General features: G+C 40.5%; 1 protein-coding gene and 1 pseudogene across 4 annotated transcripts in view; one reads left to right on the top strand and one right to left on the bottom strand.

Moving 5' to 3' along the window:
* Window positions 1-21,525, top strand: part of RCAN2 (regulator of calcineurin 2) — a 284,585-nt gene that overhangs the window by 209,395 nt on the left and 53,665 nt on the right. The gene's annotated exons all lie outside the window — the stretch shown is intronic.
* LOC147346895 (nucleosome assembly protein 1-like 1 pseudogene) lies at window positions 10,456-11,873 on the bottom strand (annotated as a pseudogene). Its single transcript, XR_015153263.1, has one exon. The product of XR_015153263.1 is annotated as a nucleosome assembly protein 1-like 1 pseudogene (transcript).

Here is a 21,525-nt window from a genome sequence, read left to right as displayed (position 1 = left end):
ACGCAAGTGGTAAAGGACCCGCCTGCCAGTACAGGAGACATAAGAGATCTGAGTTTTACTCCTGGGTCAGGAAGATCCCCTGGAGGAGGGCATGGCAACCCACTCCAGTATTTTTGCCTGGAGAATCCCATGGACAAAGGATCCCTGGCAGGCTACAGTCCATAGAGTCACAAAGAGTCAGACATGACTGAAATGACTTAGCACATCTGACAAAGAACCCAATTCCAACATATATCAAGACATCCTAGATATCAATAAGAGAAAGACAAACAACCCCAATTAAAATCTGCAAAACACCTGAATAGACATTTCAAAAAAGAAGATATCCAGAAAGATGATTCTTCAGGGAAATGCAAATTAAAACCACCATGAGATACCGTTACACAGCCAATGGAGTGGCTATAAGCAAAACCGTGGTCAATGCCAAGGGTTGGCAAGAATGTGGATCAGCTGGAACTCTCATACGCTGCTGGTGGACAGATTATTACAGTGCTCTGGGAAACTGCAGTGTCTTCCAGAACTAAATATATGTCTCCCCGATGATCTAGTAATTCTACTTCCCAAGAGAAATGAGTGCCTATGTTCACTGGAAAACATGCACAAGAATGTTTCTATCAGCATTATTCATAAAGGTCCCAAAGGGAGAAAATACCCAAATGTTCACCCTGGAGAATGGATGAATAAGTTTAAATATAGTTACACAATGCTAAGGTGCTGAGAACATTCTATATATGGAGCTGAATGATTGTTATATTGATGGTGATTAAATTATAAAAATTAACTGAACTGGACACTTAACATTGTGCATTTTATATATATAGATTGTTGTTTAGTTTCTCAGTCGTGTCTAATTCTTTGGAACCCCATGGACTGTAGCCTGCAAGGCTTCTCTGTCCATGGAATTCTCCAGGCAAGAACACTGGAGTGGGTTGTCATTTCCTTCCCTTGGGGATCTTCCCAACCCAGTAATTGAACCCACGTCTCCTGCATTGGTAGTGGATTCTTTACCGCTGAGCCAAAAGGGAAGCCTGTATGTATATTACACCTCAATAAAAATAAATTAAGAAGGGGCAAGGTTGAGAACAGAAAATTTATGACGCTGTTTGCCAGGAAAGTCTCCAAGAGCTCATTGTTCAATGGAAACGGAGAGAGCACCACAATGAATTGGAAATTATTGGATAAGGTATAGATTCAAGAAACCAGATCTTCAGATTTGAATCTTTACTAATTAGCCATATAATCCTTAAAAGTAACCTCTTTAGGCCTTAGTTTCTCGATCTCCAAAATGGCTAACTTTCGAGGATACCTTGTGTCCTCCTAAGTAACGTGATTTCAGTGACTGCCTCTCACCTAAGGCCCAGATGAAGATACATGTCTTGTGTTGAGGGGCTTCCCAGAGGGCACTAGTGGTAAAGAACTGCCTGCCAATGCAGGAGATGTGTGAGGAGTGGGTTTGATCCCTGGATTGAGAAGATCCCCTGGAGGAGGGCACGGCAACCCACTCCAGTATTCTTTCCTGGAGAATCCCGTGGACAGAGGGGCCTGGCAGGCTACAGTCGTAGGGTCGCAAAGAGCTGAAAACAACTGAAGTGACTTAGCATACCCACATGTCTTGTGTTGGCTCTGCTCTGATGAATTATACGGACCCACTGCCGTGTTCTTGCCTGGAAAATCCCAGGGATGGCAGAGCCTGGTGGGCTGCCGTCTATGGGGTCGCACAGAGTCGGACACGACTGAAGCGACTTAGCAACAGCAACAGCAGGTGAAGAGGGGATAGGGCATGGAAGTCTACACATTTTATTTGAAACTCTAGCATGCAAGTTTTCATAATCACCACCCCTGCAGTGAATCAGCCAGTTGGTTGCTACGGTTCCTGTACCACCATCATAGGATCATGTGTTTTATCTCCCACTTTCATCATCTCTAATCATGGCAAGAAAAGAAAAAAAAAAAACCTCCTTCCTGCAGTACAGAGCAGTGGTCAGTGTCACATGTCACCAGTCAACCTCACCTGGTTTTGAAACCCAGCTTGAACACTTACAGTCTCCATGACCTTAGACAGGTCATGTATACCCCTGAGCCTCATTTTTTCTCATCTTATTTTACAACAGGGTAGTCACCACCAGTTCAGAGTTGTTGTTGTCAGGTTTCGATGAAATAAAGTATGTCGGAACTCTTAATACCTGCCCCTCTCATAGCTGCATTCCATAAATGTAGCCACTATGCTTATTGTAGCTAGTGCCTGCTGTGCCCACCATCAATGCCTAAGTTTCAGTTGACACCATGTTTCATTATAAAATAGGTTTTAAATTCCATAAAGTAGTGAAACATGAAAGAACCTTAGAAATGATCTTGTTAACACCAAGGATTGGCAAAGGTCCTTGCAGGTTGCAAACAATAGTTGCTGAAGAGATGGCTTAAGCAAAAGGGCAACTGATTGAAAGGATGCAGGAACATCTTACGCAATCCCAGGAAAAGCTAAACAAGAAGACAGTAAGTAGGATAGCAGGAATCGGGACCACCGGTGGGCGCCAGGGTCTGTAGGGCTTTTCTTGGACACGATCCACAATTAATGTCACTCGGCTCTGACGTCGCCAACGTCAGGACCCAAAGCATCATTCAGTATCTAATACAGCATTCATACTTAACCGGGCCAAAGGAGGAGTCTAGGCTTTTGCCCCTCAGACCTGCTCCTCCAACAGCCTTCCCTTTTCAGGAAATTGTGCTATCGGCCATCCAGTCATTTTGGCCACAAGCATAGCAGTCTTCCTTGACTCTTTTCTTCCCATACCTTCCATATCAACACATTCTTTTTTTCAATGTTTACTTACTTACTTAAGGGCTTCCCTGGTGGCTCAGAGGTTAAAGCGTCTGCCTCCAATGCAGGAGACCTGGGTTCAATCCTGGGTCGGGAAGATAAAGTCTTTATTGAATTTGTTACAGTATGGTTTCTGTTTTATGTTTTGTGTTTTTGGACACCAGACATGTGGAATTTTAGCTCTCCAGCCAGGGATCTAACCTGTACCCCCTATGCTTGAAGGCGAACTCTTAACCACCGGACCACCAGGACGGTTCCCAGCAAATTCTATTAGTTGCACCTCCAACTCCATTTCCTACTCTTATGGTGTAACCTTAGTCCCATCACCTTCCTCTGAACATTGGAGTCATTTCCTAACAGGTCTCTTGCTTCCACTCTTGCTCTCCTGTAATCCAGTCTTTACCCCTGTCTTTAGATCCCTCAGCCTGAGAGATCTTTTCAAATCACAAGCTGGGTCATGTGACTCTATCTGTGCACAGAACCTTGCAGGGGCTCCCTGCTGCACTTGGAATACGTCACAAATGCATTCCCAGGGGCTCCAAGGCCCTGCATGCTTTAATTTCTCTATAGGATCTCTACTTGCTCACTCCCTTATTCATTATGCCACACTGGTCTTCTTTCTGTTTCCACTGAGATTTCCACTGAGATCCTCCCTAGATTTTCTGCGTGATTGGTTCCTTTTTATCACCTCCCCAGAGAAGCTTTTCTCACCATCCAACTTGCAGTAGCCGCTCCTTTACTCAGTCACTCCTTGTCACAATATAACCATTGTTATATTTTCGCCATTACATAGGATAAAATATTTCCTTATTTGTATGTTTGCTGTTTGTTATCTCCTGATAGAATGCAATCTCTAAGAGGATAACATCTCTATAAGTCTTGTTTGACAGAGACTAAAACAGTGCCCTTAATAGGCACTTGGTAGATACTTGTTGAATGAATGAATGAGTGAAGGAATGAATGAATCAGTGCATTAAATGGGTTGTGAAATGTCAAATGCTAGAGAAGATCTAATTATCCCAGCTTGGGGGATACAGCATCTACCCTGAATCATTCACGTCTGGCCAAAGTCCCTGATCACAGGCATGGCCACCTGGAGGCCCATCCCGTGTATTTTTGCAGTCCCACAGCCATTCTAAAAGGGCTTAGGCCTCATTCTACAGATGCAGACAGTGAGACCCAGAGTGAATAAGGGACTTTCTCAGTTATTGAATCCTGTCATCTTCTATGGTAGCAGAATGTGCTTAATCTGTTCTTGCTGAGACATCTCTATATCTCTGTCTTTTAAAACCAGTGGTGTTAACTACATGTTGATAAATATTTCCCTTCATCTACACCTACTCTATTTTAACACTGGTGTGGAAATTCGCATTTCCTCCTACAAGAAAGGAATATGGCCCAGATTTTCATTGTGGGACAAGATGTTTCGTCTTTCCCACGCCAGGTTTTTTGTTTTGTCTTTTTCTTTTTTGGGCACTTCTGATTTTTTTTTAATGATAATAGAGGCTTGTTGTTCCTTTAGTTGCTGAAATCTTAGTTTGGATAGCTATCTATTTTGTCTTGTTTTGTTTTAATTAAGGCGTAGCACTAGCTGGCAGATTCTGAAAATAGGATCCTATTTTAGTTTCTTGTTTTAGCTAAATGAAGTCTTTAGAGTGTGGTCATTTAATAGTGAAATATGTGCCTAATCAGTGACAGGAATCCAAATTTTTTCCAGCTAGTTAGAATTCATTTATAGCTTTCAGTCTAGCATTTCTATTCACAATTATTCTATTTGAGCTCCATCCAAAGAAATAAGTGCTATAACATATTCTTTCAAAGAGTAAAATAAAAAGATGTTAATAAATTTGATATAGTAGCTATAGAGTATATGAAGCAAAGTATTAAGTAAGATTAATTGTTTTATTTCTTAGTCTTTTTTTCATAGAACTTAACCGTGAGTTCTTCAATAGAGAGATAAAGCATTAGAGAAAGAGATAAGAAGTTTAGATATGAATGCAATTATTATATATTTAAAATTTTTATGTACTCATTTCCATGATAATAAAACTTTAATATAGCCACTCCAGCTGTTTTTATTAGTGTTTGCACATTATATCTTTTTCCATTCTTTGGCCTTAAACCTATATATGCCATTATGTGTAAAATGGACTTTTTGTCAATGGCAGATACTTGGGTGTTGCTTTTTTAATCAGTCTAATAATCTTTTTATTTTAATTTGTTTTTTAGATCATTTACATTTAATGCAATTATTGGTATGATTGGATTAAAGTCTGCTATGTTTCTCATTGTTTTCTGTTTGTTCCACCTGTTTTTACTCCCCTTTTCCTCTTCTCCTGACTGCTTTTGAATTAGTTGAGCATTTTTTATCATTTCACTTTTATCTCAACTCTTGGCTTCCTTTAATCTCCTTTTAAAAAATTTTGCTAATTGTCCTAGAGCTTTCTCTATTTTTTGGTTGTTCCTCAGTCACTAACTCATGTCTGACTCTTTGCAACCCCATGGACTGCAGCATGCCAGGCCTCCCTGTCCCTCACCATCTTCCAGAGTTTGCCTAAGCTCATGTCCATTGAATCAATGATACTATCCAACCATCACATCTTCTGCTGCCCTCTTATCCATTTGCCTTCTATATCCAATATAAAGTTTTAATTAGTTTATATTCCTATATAAGATAAAAATATTAGTAGATTCTTGATCATTGGTTTGATCACTTTGTAATCAATTAACTATTAAAGCTGTCTTTCAGTTTCCATGTTTATATTTTTCTTAATTATGTTTATAGTAATAATAATAAATAACAATAACTGAGTATTTATGGTGTACTGGACACTGTTGTAAGAACTCGTGTATTTATTGGTTCATTTGATCCTCTCAGTTGGCTGATGTGGATAGGTCCTGTTTACTTATCTCCATTGTACAGATGTGAAAAATCAGGTAGATAGAAGGCAATACTGCTTTTGTTTTAGGAGAAAAGAGTAACATGTAGGATTTAATCCATAAAAAGTGGGAGAGGAAAGAAGGCTTTTAGTTGCTCAAATTTTCATACAAGAAAAGAAGCAAAGCTGCATTCTCAGGATAGGATGTCTATGGTGTGCCACCCTGGCACAGTGCTGTAGAAGGGACAGGGCTGTGAAACACTGCTAATTTGAACTATACTGCTTTTGTAATTTGTGTCCAATGTGAATATCTGTATGTTTTTAGAAATAGTTTTTATAACAGCTTTAAGAATAAGGTGTTTGGGAAATCCTCTGATGGGCCAGTGGTCGAAAGTTTGCCTTCCTGTGAGGGGGGGTGTGTGTTCCATCTCTGTCCTGGGAACTAAGATCCCACACGCTTCCCAGCCAAAAAAACAGAACATAAACAAATAAGCAAAAATGTAACAAATTCCATAAAGTCTTAAAAGAATAAGGTGTTTATACCCAATTCTGCAACCATACATATTTAAATCACACTAAAATAAAAATGATTGAAATCAACATTAGAGATCCTTGGGAATTTTTCCTTGTGTGTGTTAGGTTGGTGCAAAAGTAATTGCTCTTTTGCACTGCTGAAATTTGCTATTTGATATCGGGATTCATTCTTAGATAAATGTGGTTATGTTATAATCAGTTTAGTGTGCATTTCTTGCTTTATATGTTTTGCTAATGATTTATTACTTGCTGTGTATTTTATATTGATTTTAGTCTGCATAAATGATATTAGACAAAAAGCAAATTTGAGTGATTTTCTGATTCAAGTTCAAAATGAGTTCTAAAGCAGCAGAGACAACTCGCAATATCAGCAATGCATTTGTCCCAGAAACTGCTAATGAATGTACAGTGCAGTGGTGCAAGAAATTTGCAAAAGAGGCAAGAGCCTTGAAGATGAAGAGCACAGTGGCCAGCCATTTGAAGTTGACAATGACCAATTGAGAGTAATCATCGAAGCTGATCCTCTTACAACTACACAAGTTGCTAAAGAAATCAACATCCACCATTCTGCAGTCTTTCAGCATTTGAAGAAAATTGAAAAGGTGGAAAAGCATGATAAGTGGGTGCCTCACGAGCTGACCACAAATCAAAAAAAAAAAATCTTCATTTTGAAATGTCTTCTCTTATTCTACACAACCATTTCTCAATTGCATTGTGACGTGCAATGAAAATTGAATTTATACGACAACCAGAAACCCTCAGCTCAGTGATTGGGCTGAGAAGCTCCAGAGCACTTCCCAAAGCCAAACGTGCACCACAATAAGGTCATGGTCACTGTTTGATGGTCTGCTGTCAGTCTGACCCACTAAAGCTTTCTGAATCCTGCTAAAACCGTTACATCTGAGATGTATGCTCAGCAAATCAATGAGAGGTGCTGAAAACGGCAACCCCTGCAGCTGGCATTGGTCAACAGAAAGGGCCCAGTTCTTCTGCACGACAGCACCCCACCTCACGTCATACAACCAATGCTTCAAAAATGGAACGAATTGGGCTACAACGTTTTGCCTCATCTGCCATATTCACCTGAGCGCTCACCACCTGACTACCACTTCTTCAAGCATCTCAACCACTTTTTGCAGGTGAAACGCTTCCACAACCAGCATGAGGCAGAAGATGCTTTCCAAGAGTTCATCAAATCCCAAGGCCCAGGTTTTTACACTACAGGAATAACCAAGCTTATTTCTCATTGGCAAAAAAAAAAAAAAAATGTGTTGATTGTAATGGTTCCTAATTTCATTAATAAAGATGTGTTTGAGCCTAGTTGTAATGATTTAAAATTCATGGTTCAAAGCCACAATTGTGTTTGCACTAACCTAATATATATCTATGGATCCTTTGGTTCAAAGAATCACTGATCTTGTGAATGTGAGAACAATGTGTTCTATACATCTGTTGATGGGAGATCCTAGCACTTCTTAGCATTTGTCCTCAGCATGATTTTGGGTTTGGTTGAATCTTCCTGTCTGGACTGTCAGTAAGAATTCAGACTTTGGGTTGGTTAGCACACCTACCTTCTATGAGAAGTAAAAGACAGGAGCTGATTCACTAACCGCCCCCACCCTTTCACCATTCTGCGGCGAGGGAGGTGGACTCTGATTATTCCCTTTCTGAGAGTAGCCTCATTCTTCTTCATTCCCTCTCAGGTGACAGGAGGCTGCCTCTTCTCATCTCCGAGGCCTGGCAGAGCCCACACTGAGCCAATCAGTGTCTGCAGAACCTTTGCACTGAAATTCTTTCTTGCAAAATTGGCTGCACCAGCGGGGTGCCTGATGCAGCGAGAGGGTGCCAGCTCTGCAGAGTCACACAAGTTCAGGAGCAGGGCCTTGGAACATAATAAAGGGACAGTACAAGTAGCACTGAGGCTTTATCACAAAGTTCTCTTTTTTTTTTTTTTCAAAGTTCTCTTGAAGAGAGTTCAAAAATAAGAAAAAAATCTTTGGAGAGTTTTCACTGTAGGGAAAGAAAATGAAGAAGGAATTTAGAGTACTTGTGGTGAGTACATCAGAGCATGAGGGAAGTAGACAGGATTTGACCCCTTCAGGGCCTGGCTTTGCATCTTCTCTATGTGATTGGTTACCTATTAAAAGCAGAAGCTGAGAGTAGGGAAGATTTATAGGAGATGCATTTTTTTTAACTTATTGTATGAGATGATCGTTCATAATTATATGGGGCTTCCCTGGTGGCTCGGCGGTTAAAGCGTCTGCCTGGAATGCAGGAGACCCGGCTTCGATCCCTGGGTCGGGAAGGTCCCCTGGAGAAGGAAATGGCAACCCACTCCAGTATTCTTGCCTGGAGAATCCCATGGAGGGAGGAGCCTGGTAGGCTACAGTCCATGGGGTCGCAAAGAGTCGGACACGACTGAGCGACTTTGCATAATTATATACTATTATATATAAGCTAAAGGCTTTCCTGCTCACTCAGACGGTAAAACAATCTGTCTACAATGCAGGAAAACTTGGGTTCAACCCCTGGGTAGGGAAGATCCCCTGGAGAAGGAAGTGGCAACCCACTCCAGATTTCTTGCCTGGAGAAGTCCATGGACAGAGGAGCCTGGCGGGCTACAGTCTGGGGTCGCAAAGAGTCGCACATGACTGTTACTTATATGTTATAATGTGTATTATAGAATTCATATAAATTATATAACATAACTTATATAACTAACTGTAATAAATTATGAAATTCAATTAACTACAAAGAGTTGTGTATTGAATAAATGCAATCTTAGGAAAGGAAAGAAAAACAAGCATCTATTTGTTTATTAGGTATATTTAGTCAGATGAGATCCACTGAGGATTAATTAAACCCTCTGCCTATGTAATTATTTTTTCAGTGAGAAGGGGACATGTGATCCCAAAATATGCTATCAGAGAAAGCAACCAGAGGTATCCCCAGGTTACATTTTGTTGAAGTCTTTATTGCATTCATACAAATGGCCCTCCAACATTTTTTTGACTCAGGAATCTGGTATTGTCAATATTCCGTGAATGGTTCAGCCTATTTGGACTGCATACATCTTAAGCAAACTCATAAGAGATAGACATGTAAATCAAAAGGCCGTTTCTCTAATCACCTCCCAAAGGCTCCACTTCCTAATCCATCACATTGGGCATTAGGTTTAAAAATATGAATTTGGGAGTTGGGAGGGAGGCAGAAATATTCGGACTACAGCTTTCTATTATCTAAGAATCCTTCTGTATCATTTTAGACCATTTGAAATTCAATTAAATTACATGCTAAAATAAAAAATAATAACTAAAGGTCTAAAAGGGAAACTGACAAAATTTTGCTTTGCAATTTAGATAAGACCATAAAACCAGTCATTCCCAAGAAACTATCAAAAGGATAGCATAATGAGAACAACCCTAAATCAATTAATTATATGGGGGAACCAAGATTCAGTTTTTAAGTGCATTTGTCTTGGGGAAAATTGAAATAATAATTGCATGCCTATAATTCACTTGATCAGTTTGGTTAATGATTTGGAGATAGACCAATCTTTCAAGTACAGAGTCAGCCAAGTTTGTCAATGTCTATAACCTCACTTCTTGGTAGCTTTGAGGCACTACCCTTTTATCTTCTCTCCCCAACAGAACAGGAAAGAACTGGGTTGGCATTATACCAGTTGCCTGATGGACTTATCACAATTTCGTATAATAGGATTGTTGATGGGGCAGTTCCAGGAGGCATTTGCATTTTAAGTCTTTTAATTCCAGTTTTTGAGTGTAAGAAATTTTAGGCAAAAAAACATAGGAAAGATAAGAGCTATTTGTGCTGAATACTGTCTGCACATTCATGCCTCTGAATCTTTGGAAATACTAGTCTGTCTGCCTAAAACAACCCTTCATCACTACACATTCCCTCCCTATTCACTAGTGATTCCTAGTAGATAAAGCAAATGCATATGCCACCATGTAAGAAGGGTTCCTTTTTAGGCATGCATGGGGCGCCTCCACAGGGTCGCAAAGAATAGGACACGACTGAAGTGACTTAGCATGCATGCAGGGCACAGCAAAGCCAGGGACAGGTGTGTCCTTGAAAGACATTGATGACAGGAGTTCTAGGAAAGTAAGGCTACAGAATCGCAGAACATTTGTGGTTATGAAATGGAATGATTCGTTCTAAGTAAAGGTGACCTTGCCTATGGGGAAAACAATTTAAGGTGCATTTTTTTTTCTGAGTTTTGCAGTTTATTTATTGAAACCTCATACATACATTGCTTGGATGTAGAATTCTAAAACCACGTTTTTCCAAAAAAAAAACGTTTTTATCCCATATCATGGAATAATTAATATACCAATGGAATACATAAGTCACTCAATTGCTTCTCAATGTGTTAAACAGAGAATTATTTGCTCATTTGGTAAACATTACCTCATCCGCTTCTTCACCTTCTTCATCATAATCATCGTCATCGTCTTCAGTAGCTTCTCCAGTAAAGTATAACACTGATCTTGGGATTATACGCTCACGTAAAAAGTGACCAATTTCAAAGTCTGCAGCGAGGATAGCTTCAGAATCATCATCCAGATCTCCACTCTCAGGAACTTTAGGAGGGGCAAAAAAATTAAAGAAAGAGTCATTAGAAACTGTTTTGGTCACAGTACAAACTGTCCCACGTCCCTTGTGTTTCTGCTTCTTCTTAATCGTTTTCAAAGTGACATGCTTCCCTTTTTTCCAATCTATCTGGCACCCTGTACAACCCATAATTTCTGGTCCATCAAAAGAAAAGGGATCAGAATCATCTGGTTCTGACCTCATCCTATATGTCTTTGTCAACACTTCATTTGTGAAATATTCATTGGGTTCAAAGTGAAATTCTAAGACAAAACTCATAGGCTGACCAGCATCTGAGAACTTCACTTTAATATCTTTCAAGTGCTTCAGAATAGGCTCATCATGTTCCTGAACCATATCATTGAGCAAGTCAACATTCTTAAAAACGGTCAACCAAAACTCAGGAATTCCCTTGGGATCTTCTTTTTCTTCATCCTTTTTCTCATCTTCAACCTTGGCCTTTTCTTTTAGCTCCTCCGAAATTTCATCTTCCTCATCTGGTTTCCATTCACACTCTTCTTCTGTAGGTTCATAAATGGCATTAATGATCTCAAATCGCTTATCAAACAGAGGCTGATAAAGAACAGCATACTTTCTTTCAAGATCATGAACTTCCTCATAGAATTTGGCTTCTATCTGTGCACATTTAACTTGAAGGTTTTTGAGAGCATTCACTCGTCTTTTAACTACCCTAGGCAAGCTTTCAATGTATCCTGTTGGTGCTTCTACCAGACCATCAAGTCTTTCTTGAAGGGCTGCAAGAATCTGAGGATTTTGCATCATCTGAACAGTCAGCTGACGCGCTTTGATTTTTGTTTCTCCACCAGTTTCTTCTTCTTCTACTTCTTCAACATCATCCAAATCTTGATCAAGTTCAGACTGTTCTTTGTTGTCGATGTCTGCCATGTTGTACAAATGCCAAATATCGGTGGCGAGCGCGGGAAGCCCAGCGGCCCGAGCTGCGCAGGCAGTGACTCAGGGCGGCGGCGGGAGGAGCAGGAGGCGGCGCCGCGAGCAGATGGCGCTAAAAAAGATAAGGTGCATTTTTTGTGAACTGTTTTTAGTGATCAGGAAAAAGAGACAACCTATTGTTTAGTTTCCCTCTTGAAGCACCCACAACTCTGAGCTTTCAAGTCAGAGTTGAAGTCAAAGCCCTGTGGTGCCTGGAGGGGAAGATCTCCAAAGCTAGAGGCCCCAGGTTCCACTGGCTCTGTTCACAGCTGTCCTTCCATCAATGGCCCCATGTTGATCCCTACCTCACACCACTTTGTAACTCAGCGTGATGAAGACACACTCATTTCTTCTCATTTTCTCACTCCTTCTTCCCTTCCTCCCACCCCACTTGCTTTTTAAAGTATTTGATTCCAATAGGAACAGATAACTGAAAATTAATGAGGATTGAAAGAATCTATGTTGTTTTTACAAAGGATGCATCATAAAGGGTGGGTATTTAATACTTTCTCAGATCCCCTAATTCATGAAGATTGAAACAGCATATTGTTTTTCCCAAATAAACTGCAGTGAAGAATCATTTCATCAGCTCTTCTAAGACAGAGTTCCAGGAATACAGTAAACCAGGAGTAGCTAACAATGAAATGATGTGGGGTATAGATGTCACTTGGCCGCCAGCTCCCTACCTAGATGGCTCATTCAGCCTCAGCCATGCACCTCAGCCTTGCATCACTCATGACTCGGGCTCCTCCCTCAGCAAAATTTCAGTTGCTCCATGTCCTAGAGCCTCAGGGTCATTCAGCAGTGGTCAGAACTCAAATGCCAGATTCTCCTTTGCCAAGTGTCTGATGTGGCCATACCTATGAATTCTGGTCTATTGAATGTTATTGAAATTAGTTCTTTTCATTCCCTTTACCAATTTTGAAGCCCCTGTTTGCAGATCACTTTCCTTCTAGACATCTGTGACATTCTCTCTCCCTTCTGGGCCAGGAGGAAGAGTTGGAGTGGCTTCACTGGGCTGGATCATTTACCACTATGGCCTGTGTTCTCTCCTCTCTGTTCTTGGCATCATGGTAGCAATGCCCACAATGCCAGGACTCAATAGCTTTATCCTGGCCTAATGCCCACCTTTGGGTTCTTAAGCCTTTCAACTAAATATCCCAACATTTATTATAAATAAATAACATGTATGTCTTTCACACTTTCGTTTCTAAAGCAGCAACTGTGGTTAATCCAACCCTCCTTCTTCGTACTTCCAAGCTTTGATCAAGCACCTGTTTCAACTCTCCCTAGAGAATTCCAAGTTGAAGTCAAAAATCCTCTGGGTTATGGCAGTAACTTTGGCCTGAGGCTACTTATGATCAAAAGGCTTATCGGCAGCTCCTTCCAAATACAGTTGTGGTTATTTCAGATTCCAGATCTTTCCTGCACAGACCACAGCTAAACTCTGCTCACCCCAGCCCCACCCGACATGTGTGAGCACCTGCGCACACACACGCACTAATAACTTACATCTTTTTCTTTTTTCCTGGCTGTGCCATGCAGCACGTGGGATCTTAAGTTCCCTAGCCAGGTAATGAACCCTCAGCCCCTGTACTGGAAGTGCAGAGTCTTAACCACTAGATCACCAGGGAAGTCCTGCCTCACTGATATCTTAATGGTGATCTTCTGATCTCTTTTTGTTTCCAGATATTTGGCAGAAACTCAGGAGGAGATGAAGAGGTGGTATTTAGAGTTCTTAACCCTGTACCACCATCAGTAAGAAGGGACAGATTCACAGCTCCTGTTCATATTAATTCTATCCCTTTATCCTTTAAAGTTACTTATAGTTCAAGCTATTCCTTAATTGTTTTTTTTTTTTTAAAAAGGATACGCTGAAGAAGTATTAAATTATTAAATTTAATTTTTAAATTTAATTAAAATTAAATCTAAAGGTTATTAAATTAAATTTTATTAAATTTAAAGGTTATTATGTAATTGTTGACTGATTAATAATTATTAAATTTAAATAATTGAATGTTATTATTTAGTTAACAATTTAAAAAATATATACAAGCCTCATTTCCCCATTTTTTTTCTAATTCACCTGGCATCTGCAGTGTGACCAGCCATCCCCTGAATTTAGTGTCTGAGTCTGCAGAAAGGTTTCTCGAGTAAACCAGGAGTAGCTAACAATGTAGGTTTGAACTCAGTCCTTATTATTATGTTACTTATGCTATTAGGAAGGCCCACTTTTTTCCCATTCACTTGAAACTCCACAATGTTTTTGTAATAGTCAAAATTATATGAAATTACAAGAGTAAAGAATTCTTTTAAAACATCATAATAATTAACTGGGAAAAGGATTCAAATATCTCAGTGGACTAGGCCTACAGAAAACCAAGGTGTTCAGACTATAACCCAAGTATTGTGTTCATGGCAGCCTACCACTGAGGTAGGCAAGTAGTGAGTACAAAGAGAAAATGGCCTTGAGATGACACATGCATCTCAGGAGGGGACTCAGAAAACCAGGGCCTTTGACCTTGCCTCTGACTTCCTGTGTTTAAGCGACACTTCCTGTGAGCCATGGCTAGTATTAGTCAGTACACACTGGTATGTCTGTACCTCCCTGTTTTTTTTTTTTTAATATATGTTTTTAATCAAAGTATAGTTGATCTTCAGTGTTGTGTTAGTTTTAGGTGTACAGCAAAGTGAATCAATATAACTAAATCACAGTATTACAAGGTTATTAAAAGATGTAGAAAATATTTTCCTGTGCTATACAGCAGGTCCTTTTTATCTATTTTTTATATAGTAGTGTGTATCTGTTAATCCCAAACTCCTAGTTTATTGCCCCCTCCCCCTTTGTAACCATAAGTTTGTTTTCTCCATCTGTGATTCTGTTTCCGTTTCATAAATAAACTCATTTGTGTCATTATTTTAAATTCCACTTGTGACTTATATCATATGATATTTGTCATCCTCTCTGTGACTTACTTCACTTAGTAGGATAATCTCTAGGTCCGTCCATGTTGCTGCAAATTTCATCATTTCATTCTTTTTATAGCTGCATAATATTCCATTGTATTTATGTACTACACCTTCTTTATCCTCCATCGTTGATGGATGTTTAGGTTGCTTCTATGTCTTGGCTATTGTAAATGGTGGTGCTGTGAACACTGGGGTACCTGTATCTTTTCTGATTCTTTTGTCTTTTCTGGATATTTGCCCAAGAATGTGATAGCTGGATCTAACTTTAGTTTTTTGAGGAACCTTCATACTATTTTCCATAGTGGCTGCACTAATTTACCTTCCCACCAGCACTGTGGGAGGTTTCCCTTCTCTCCACACCCTCTCCCTGTACCTCTTATTTACATACCTTTATATCAGTTGGTGGTCAGCCTTTGCCCAAGGCCCCTGCCAGGCCTCTTTGCCTACTTTCCTGGAATTCCCTGGATTTCCCTGTGAGCCAGAGAAGAATTCTCTAGGCAAGAATACTGAAATGGATTGCCATTTCTCCTCCAGGGGATCTTCCTGACCCAGGGATCGAGCCCAGGTCTCCTGTATTGCAGGCAGATTCTTTACCATCAGAGCCACCAGGGAAGCACGTGATCCAGGAGGGCTTATTGCCAGCCCTCCTGTTTGAGTAGTGCTTGTACAGAAAAGTTCCTGAGTATTTTGAACATTACCTCTGCTCCAGGATTAGCATTTCTTATTCCTGAAATTAAAGTTTAGATTAAATTACCCCTCAGTTTCCTTCTAAAATCTTGAGATTTTATTTTACATGTTTAATATTGAGAGGAAAAAACATGTTGAGAGGCTTCACTTGAAGCCAGAACTCTGTCTTTGCCCTTGGAATTGGCTTTCAGGAAAGGGTGTGATGCTGTATTTGCCCTGAAGGCCAGGAAGAGCCTCAGGGCAGCTCTCAGCCAAATGGAGCTGTAGGCTTTGGCCCATCAATAACTCCTAGTGTAAAGTTACTTATGGCGCCGTCATTTCATCGGAAGATAGATGGCTCTTCGTGGAGCTCTAGCTCAGTGGCCCACAAAGCAAGCTTTGGTTTCGTGCTGTAACTTAGAAATTGAGCGCAAACATTTTCAGCAGATGAAGACAGAGGACTTCTCCACAGAGGAACCTAAGGATTAAAACTGCATCATTTTTTTTCCAACATATTTTGTGACCTGAGTTATCAATAGCCACCAGAATAGAGCAGTAACCTAAGTTTTCATGTTGCCTATTTGAATGATTTCTTTTTGATAAGCATATGAAAGCCATTAGGGAAAATGTGAATTATTTGTTTAAAAAACTCACATCTTGAAATTTTCTCCTTTATGCAATTAAAATTTTTTGACTGGACAGCTCAGAATTCTGCCAGACCCTGGAGAAATAGACATGAACAAGACTGAGTTGACCCCTGGCCTCAGGGTGCTTCCAGTGTACTTATAACTCAATAAAGAAGATATTATTAAAGATAATATTGGAAGGCAGATTATTATGGTGGTTCATATTACAGGCTCTGGGGAAAGACTGCTACTTATTAATTCTGTGACCTTGGGCAAATTAGTTACTTAACCTCTCAAAGCCTCAGTCTCCTTATCTCTAAAGTGGGGGCAATAATATTTACCTTGCTAGTCTATTAATAGAATTAAAAATATGATGCCTTATAAAGTTTTTGTAATAATGCCTAACATGCAGTAAGTGCTAATACATGATATCTCTGATTAATTTTTTAATTAAAGTATAATTGATTTATAATGATTCGGGTATACAGCAAAGTAATTTGGCTATACACATAATATAATATATATGTATATGTTATTTTAAGATGTCGAATACATTTCCCTGTGCTATACAGTAGATTCTGAAAGACCCCCTGGAGGAGGGCATGGCAACCCACTCCAGTATTCTTGCCTGGAATATCCCCATGGATAGAGGAGCCTGGCAGGCTGCAGTCTGTGGGGTTGCAAAGAGTCGGACACGACTGAGCGACTCAGCACAGCACAGCACAGTGTGTATCTATTAATCCCAAATTCCTGGTTTATCACTTCCTCCCCTTTCCCCTTTGGTAACCATAAGTTTATTTTCTATGTCTGTGAGTCTATTTCTGTTTTGTAAATAAATTCATTTGTATATCCACATATAAGTGATATCATATGTTATCTTTCTTTCTCTGCCTCACTTCAGTTCAGTTCAGTTCAGTCGCTCAGTCGTGTCCGACTCTTTGCAACCCCATGAATAGCAGCACGCCAGGCTTCCCTGTCCATCACCAACTCCCGGAGTTCACTCAAACTCATTCCATTGAGTCGGTGATGCCATCCAGCCATCTCATGCTCTGTGGTCCCCTTCTCCTCCTGCCCCCAGTCCCTCCCAGCATCAGGGTCTTTTCCAATGAGTCAACTCTTTGCATGAGGTGGCCAAAGTATTGGAGTTTCAGCTTCAGCATCAGTCCTTCCAATGAACACCCAGGGCTGATCTCCTTTAAGATGGACTGGTTGGATCTCCTTGCAGTCACTAAGTACGATAATCTCTAGGTCCATCCAAGTTGCTACAAATGGCATTACTTCATTCTTTTTTTCTGATAGTTAATAAAGTGGAGGAAGATCCGCTGGAGAAGGGATAGGTTACCCACTCCAGTATTCTTAGGCTTCCCTGGTGGCTCAGCTGGTAAAAGAATCTGCCTGCAATGTGGGAGACCTGCGTTCAATCCCTGGGTTGGAAGGTCCCCTGGAGAAGGGAATGGCTACCCACTCCAGTATTCTGGCCTGGAGAATTCATGGACTGTATAGTCCACAGGGTTGCAAAGAGTTGGACATGACTGAGCAACTTTCATTTTCACTAATAAAGAATAAACAGAAAAATAATAAACCAAAAGCAAAAAAATGATAAAAGGTTTAGCTTAGTTTTCTCCCTCAAGTTCCTCTTCAACCACATGCCAGATGAAACTGAAAGCTGTTACATCATACCTGGGCTTTCCCTGTCTGGTGTAATAATTTAGATCTCCCTGCTCATTGTTTTAGGGCTGTGACATTTTTCTAAAGCACCAGAATCTTCTTGTCCTTTGAATACACTTTTTGAGAAATGGGCGAAAACCTGTAGCTGCTCAGGCATCACTTGGGAAGCTTATGAAAGCACACATTCCTGGACAGCAATTCCAGGGATCCATGTTTGTGGCAAACAAGCCAAGTGATTCTTATGCACAAGCCAACTGTGGACACACACGTGAGAAACTGCTCTTGACCTTGCAAACCTCTGCCTATAAAGTAATGGCAGGCGCTGTAAGCTGGACATGCATCCAGGGCTGGTATTAGCCAGCACACACCTGCTAAAATATCAAGCTAATTCCCCACTGCCAGGCCTAACTAGCTTTGGAGTCCTTGAGTGCCCTTCTGCTCCTCCTTACCCCCTCCCAACCCGAGCCCCAGCTGCCTGACCTTCCCCCAGGAATCTTCCAACCAACCAGCAACTCAAGAGCCTAGCACAGCCTGGGCTTGTGCTCTGGGGAGGCGGCTGATGTCTGCTCTAGAATGGGGCTGATTAATGAATAGTTTTAACATTGCCCTTGAAAACGACTGATGGTAGGGAAAAGGTGGCAGCTCTGTTCCTGGGTGAAACACACACATACATGTGCACACACACATATACACACCACATGTATGTACACTTGTGCACACACCTCCTAGAGGCATTTATTTCTTGCTTGCCACCTTCCTTAGAATCCTTCAGTGTAATAAATACCCAGCTTCCTTATGAAGGGATGAAAGAACAGGATGACAAAAGCTGTCAACCCACTGGTTATGATGAATGAACTTTTCTGGCCTATTATTTCATAAGGAGCTACAGCCTCTTGGCAGTAGAAGTAATTCTCCCAGGCCCCGTTGGAACCAAGAGAAATAGAATCTCTGTTTAAATGCAGCCCTGTAAAGGGGGGCGGGGACGGGGAAGCCCCTTCATTCTTTACTTTATAGCATGTTTAGTGGGTGCCAGGGGACACCTGCTCTTTTTCATAGTCCTGTACCCTGAAGTAATCGTCTTCACTACATTTATGTCTCTGTCCTCATAGACAAAGCTCCTTTTAACAATTAAGAAGAATTTCCCTCGTGGTCCAGTGGCTAAGACTTCACCTTCCAATGCAGGGTGTGCTGGTTTGATCTTTGGTTGGGGAGCTAAGATTCCACGTGCTTCGTGGCCAAAAAACTGAAGGAAAATATAAAATAGAATCATTATTGTAACAAATTCAATAAAGACTTTTAAAAAAATGGTCCACATTTAAAAAGAACTTAAATTAAGGGTTGCAAACTAGTGAATATAACAAAAAGGAAACAGATTCACAGATATGGAGGACAGATTAGTGGGTACCAGTGGGGAGAAGGGAGGGAGAAAAGGCAATGAAGGGGTAGGGGATTAGGAGGCAGAAACTTTATGTATAAAGTGAGCTACAACAATATATCATACAACATGGGAAACATAGATAATATTTTATAATAACTATAAATGGAGTAGAACCTTTCAAAATTGTGAATCACTATATTGTATACAGGTAACTTATATAATAATGTACCTCAACTATACTCCAATTAAAAGGTTTTAGGGACTTGTCTGGTGGTCCAGTGTTTGGGACTTTGCCTTCCAATGCAAGAGGTACAGGTACGATTCCTGGTTGAGGAGTTAAGATCCCTCACATCTTGAGGCCGAAAAGTCAAAACATAAAACAGCAATGATACTGTAATGTAATCAATAAAGATTTTTTAAATCCACATAAAAAATTAAAAAAAATTTTTTTTAAACAGTTAAGGGTTGATATCTTATGTACGGTCCATGTTCTAGTATGCCAGTTCTTTGCTTGAAAAGATAAAAGGCATTTCTAATATTTCCCTTTTAAAGAAAATTATTTTCAGAGGATGGTACTTGAGGGACTATATGCCTTTAAATGCTCCGTTAACACCCTTAGTTCTGACTTCCCCAGTTTAGAATGATTAATCACCTCACCTGTACTGCCAAGTCCTGGTTATTATAGCACTGGCCAGAGCTGTCTGGCCAAGAGCTTCATCTTCCCTGGAATTGTCCTTGATCTTTCAAAGCTCCATGTGGGGTAAAGAGCATTTCACTGGGAAGCCTGAAGCATGGGCTCTGCATCTAGTTCTACCCCTGACCAGCTACGTGACCTTGACCAAGACTCAACGACATTGTGCCTGAATTTCTTCACCAAGGAGAATGATGAAACCAAGCTGGAGTGTCTACTGAGTTCTTATCATGTGCCAGGCACTACGCTTACCACTTGCCCTGAACTATTTCACTCAACAATCCTTTTTTGAGCAGTTACTTTTCATCAGATGCATTTATACACTATGTCATTGAATTCTCACAACATCTCTATGAAGGAGCTATTCTTATGATTCCCGTTTTGCAGAAGAGAAGACTGAGAGACCACATTCCTTGAGCAAGGGTCTCCTATAGTAGGTGACAGAGCAAAAATTTGAACTCAGTCCAGTCTGATAACCAAGCCAATGTTTATAGCTTCATATATACCATACTGGCCCTGATCTGGCTGGCTTTAGAGGACATAGTGGGGTTAGATAAGAGGAGACGGGTGTGAATGTTAGTTTGACTAAAGATCTGGATGCAGGGAGGTCTAGAACAGTGGTTCTCTACCAGGGCAAACCCCCACTCCCCAGAGGGCACTCAACAATGTCTAAACACATGTTTCATTGTCATGACTAGAGGATAGTTTTTTATTTAGCAGATAGAATTTGGGGGTGGTACTGAACACCTTATAATGCACAGGACAGACCCATGTTAACAAAGAATTATCTGGCTGTGAATGTTGAGAAAGTGTTCTACTTCGGAATCTCCAAAGGAGACAATTGAACACTCTTTGGGTTTTGCTAGTTGCTAAAGTACCCACTTATGTCCATTAGGTAATGCATAATTCAAGCTATCAGGACATGGAATAGTGTGGGAATCAGCAGGTCCTCCCAGCAAGCAAGACTCTGGCTTCTGTTAATCAAATGTGATGCAAGATGGGTTGAATGGAAAAGTTGGAAGATTTTGTGAGTTCTAAGGTGCTAAGAAACCTCAGTACCTATACAAAGGAAAAACAAACAACAACCCCTGGCTGTATAGTAGAATAATCTAGAAAGCTTTTAAAAATACCAAAAATTCTGGTTCATGTGATCTGGTATGTCCTAGATCACTCCAATGCATAACCAGGGTTTAGAGTTACTGGCTATATTGCATTAAGGTAGGTGGTTGCTGAATAGAACGTGGATAAAACAGCAACTGTAGAGATGAATTGACCTTAAAAAAAAAAGTATTGCACAGGGAGCTGAGCTTGGTGCTCTGTGATGACCTAAAGGGATAGGATAGGGGTGGCAGGGTGGAAAAAAGGATCAGGAGGCAAGGGATGTATGTATACATATAGCTGATTCACTTTGTTGTATAGCAGAAATGAACACAACATTGTAAAGCAATTATACTCCAATAAAAAAAAAATCTGGTACAGTCAGTCAGTCAGTTCAGTCACTCAGTCATGGCTGACTCTTTGTGACCCCACGGACTGCAGCAGGCCAGGCTTCTCTGTCCATCACCAACTCCCAGAGCTTGCTCGAACTCATGTCCATCGAGTCCGTGATGTCATCCAACAATCTCATCCTCTGTCGTCCCCTTCTCCTCCTGCCTTCAGTCTTTCCCAGCATCAGGGTCTTTTTTTAATGAGTCAGTTCTTTGCATCAGGGTGGCCGAAGTATTGGAGTT

The sequence above is a fragment of the Bos grunniens genome, chromosome 23 (assembly GCF_055505025.1).
Source record: "Bos grunniens cultivar Pamir isolate PY7600 chromosome 23, Bosgru_T2T1.0, whole genome shotgun sequence".
In the NCBI taxonomy this organism is placed as follows: domain Eukaryota; kingdom Metazoa; phylum Chordata; class Mammalia; order Artiodactyla; family Bovidae; genus Bos; species Bos grunniens.
This window is presented reverse-complemented; position numbering and strand designations above follow the sequence as displayed.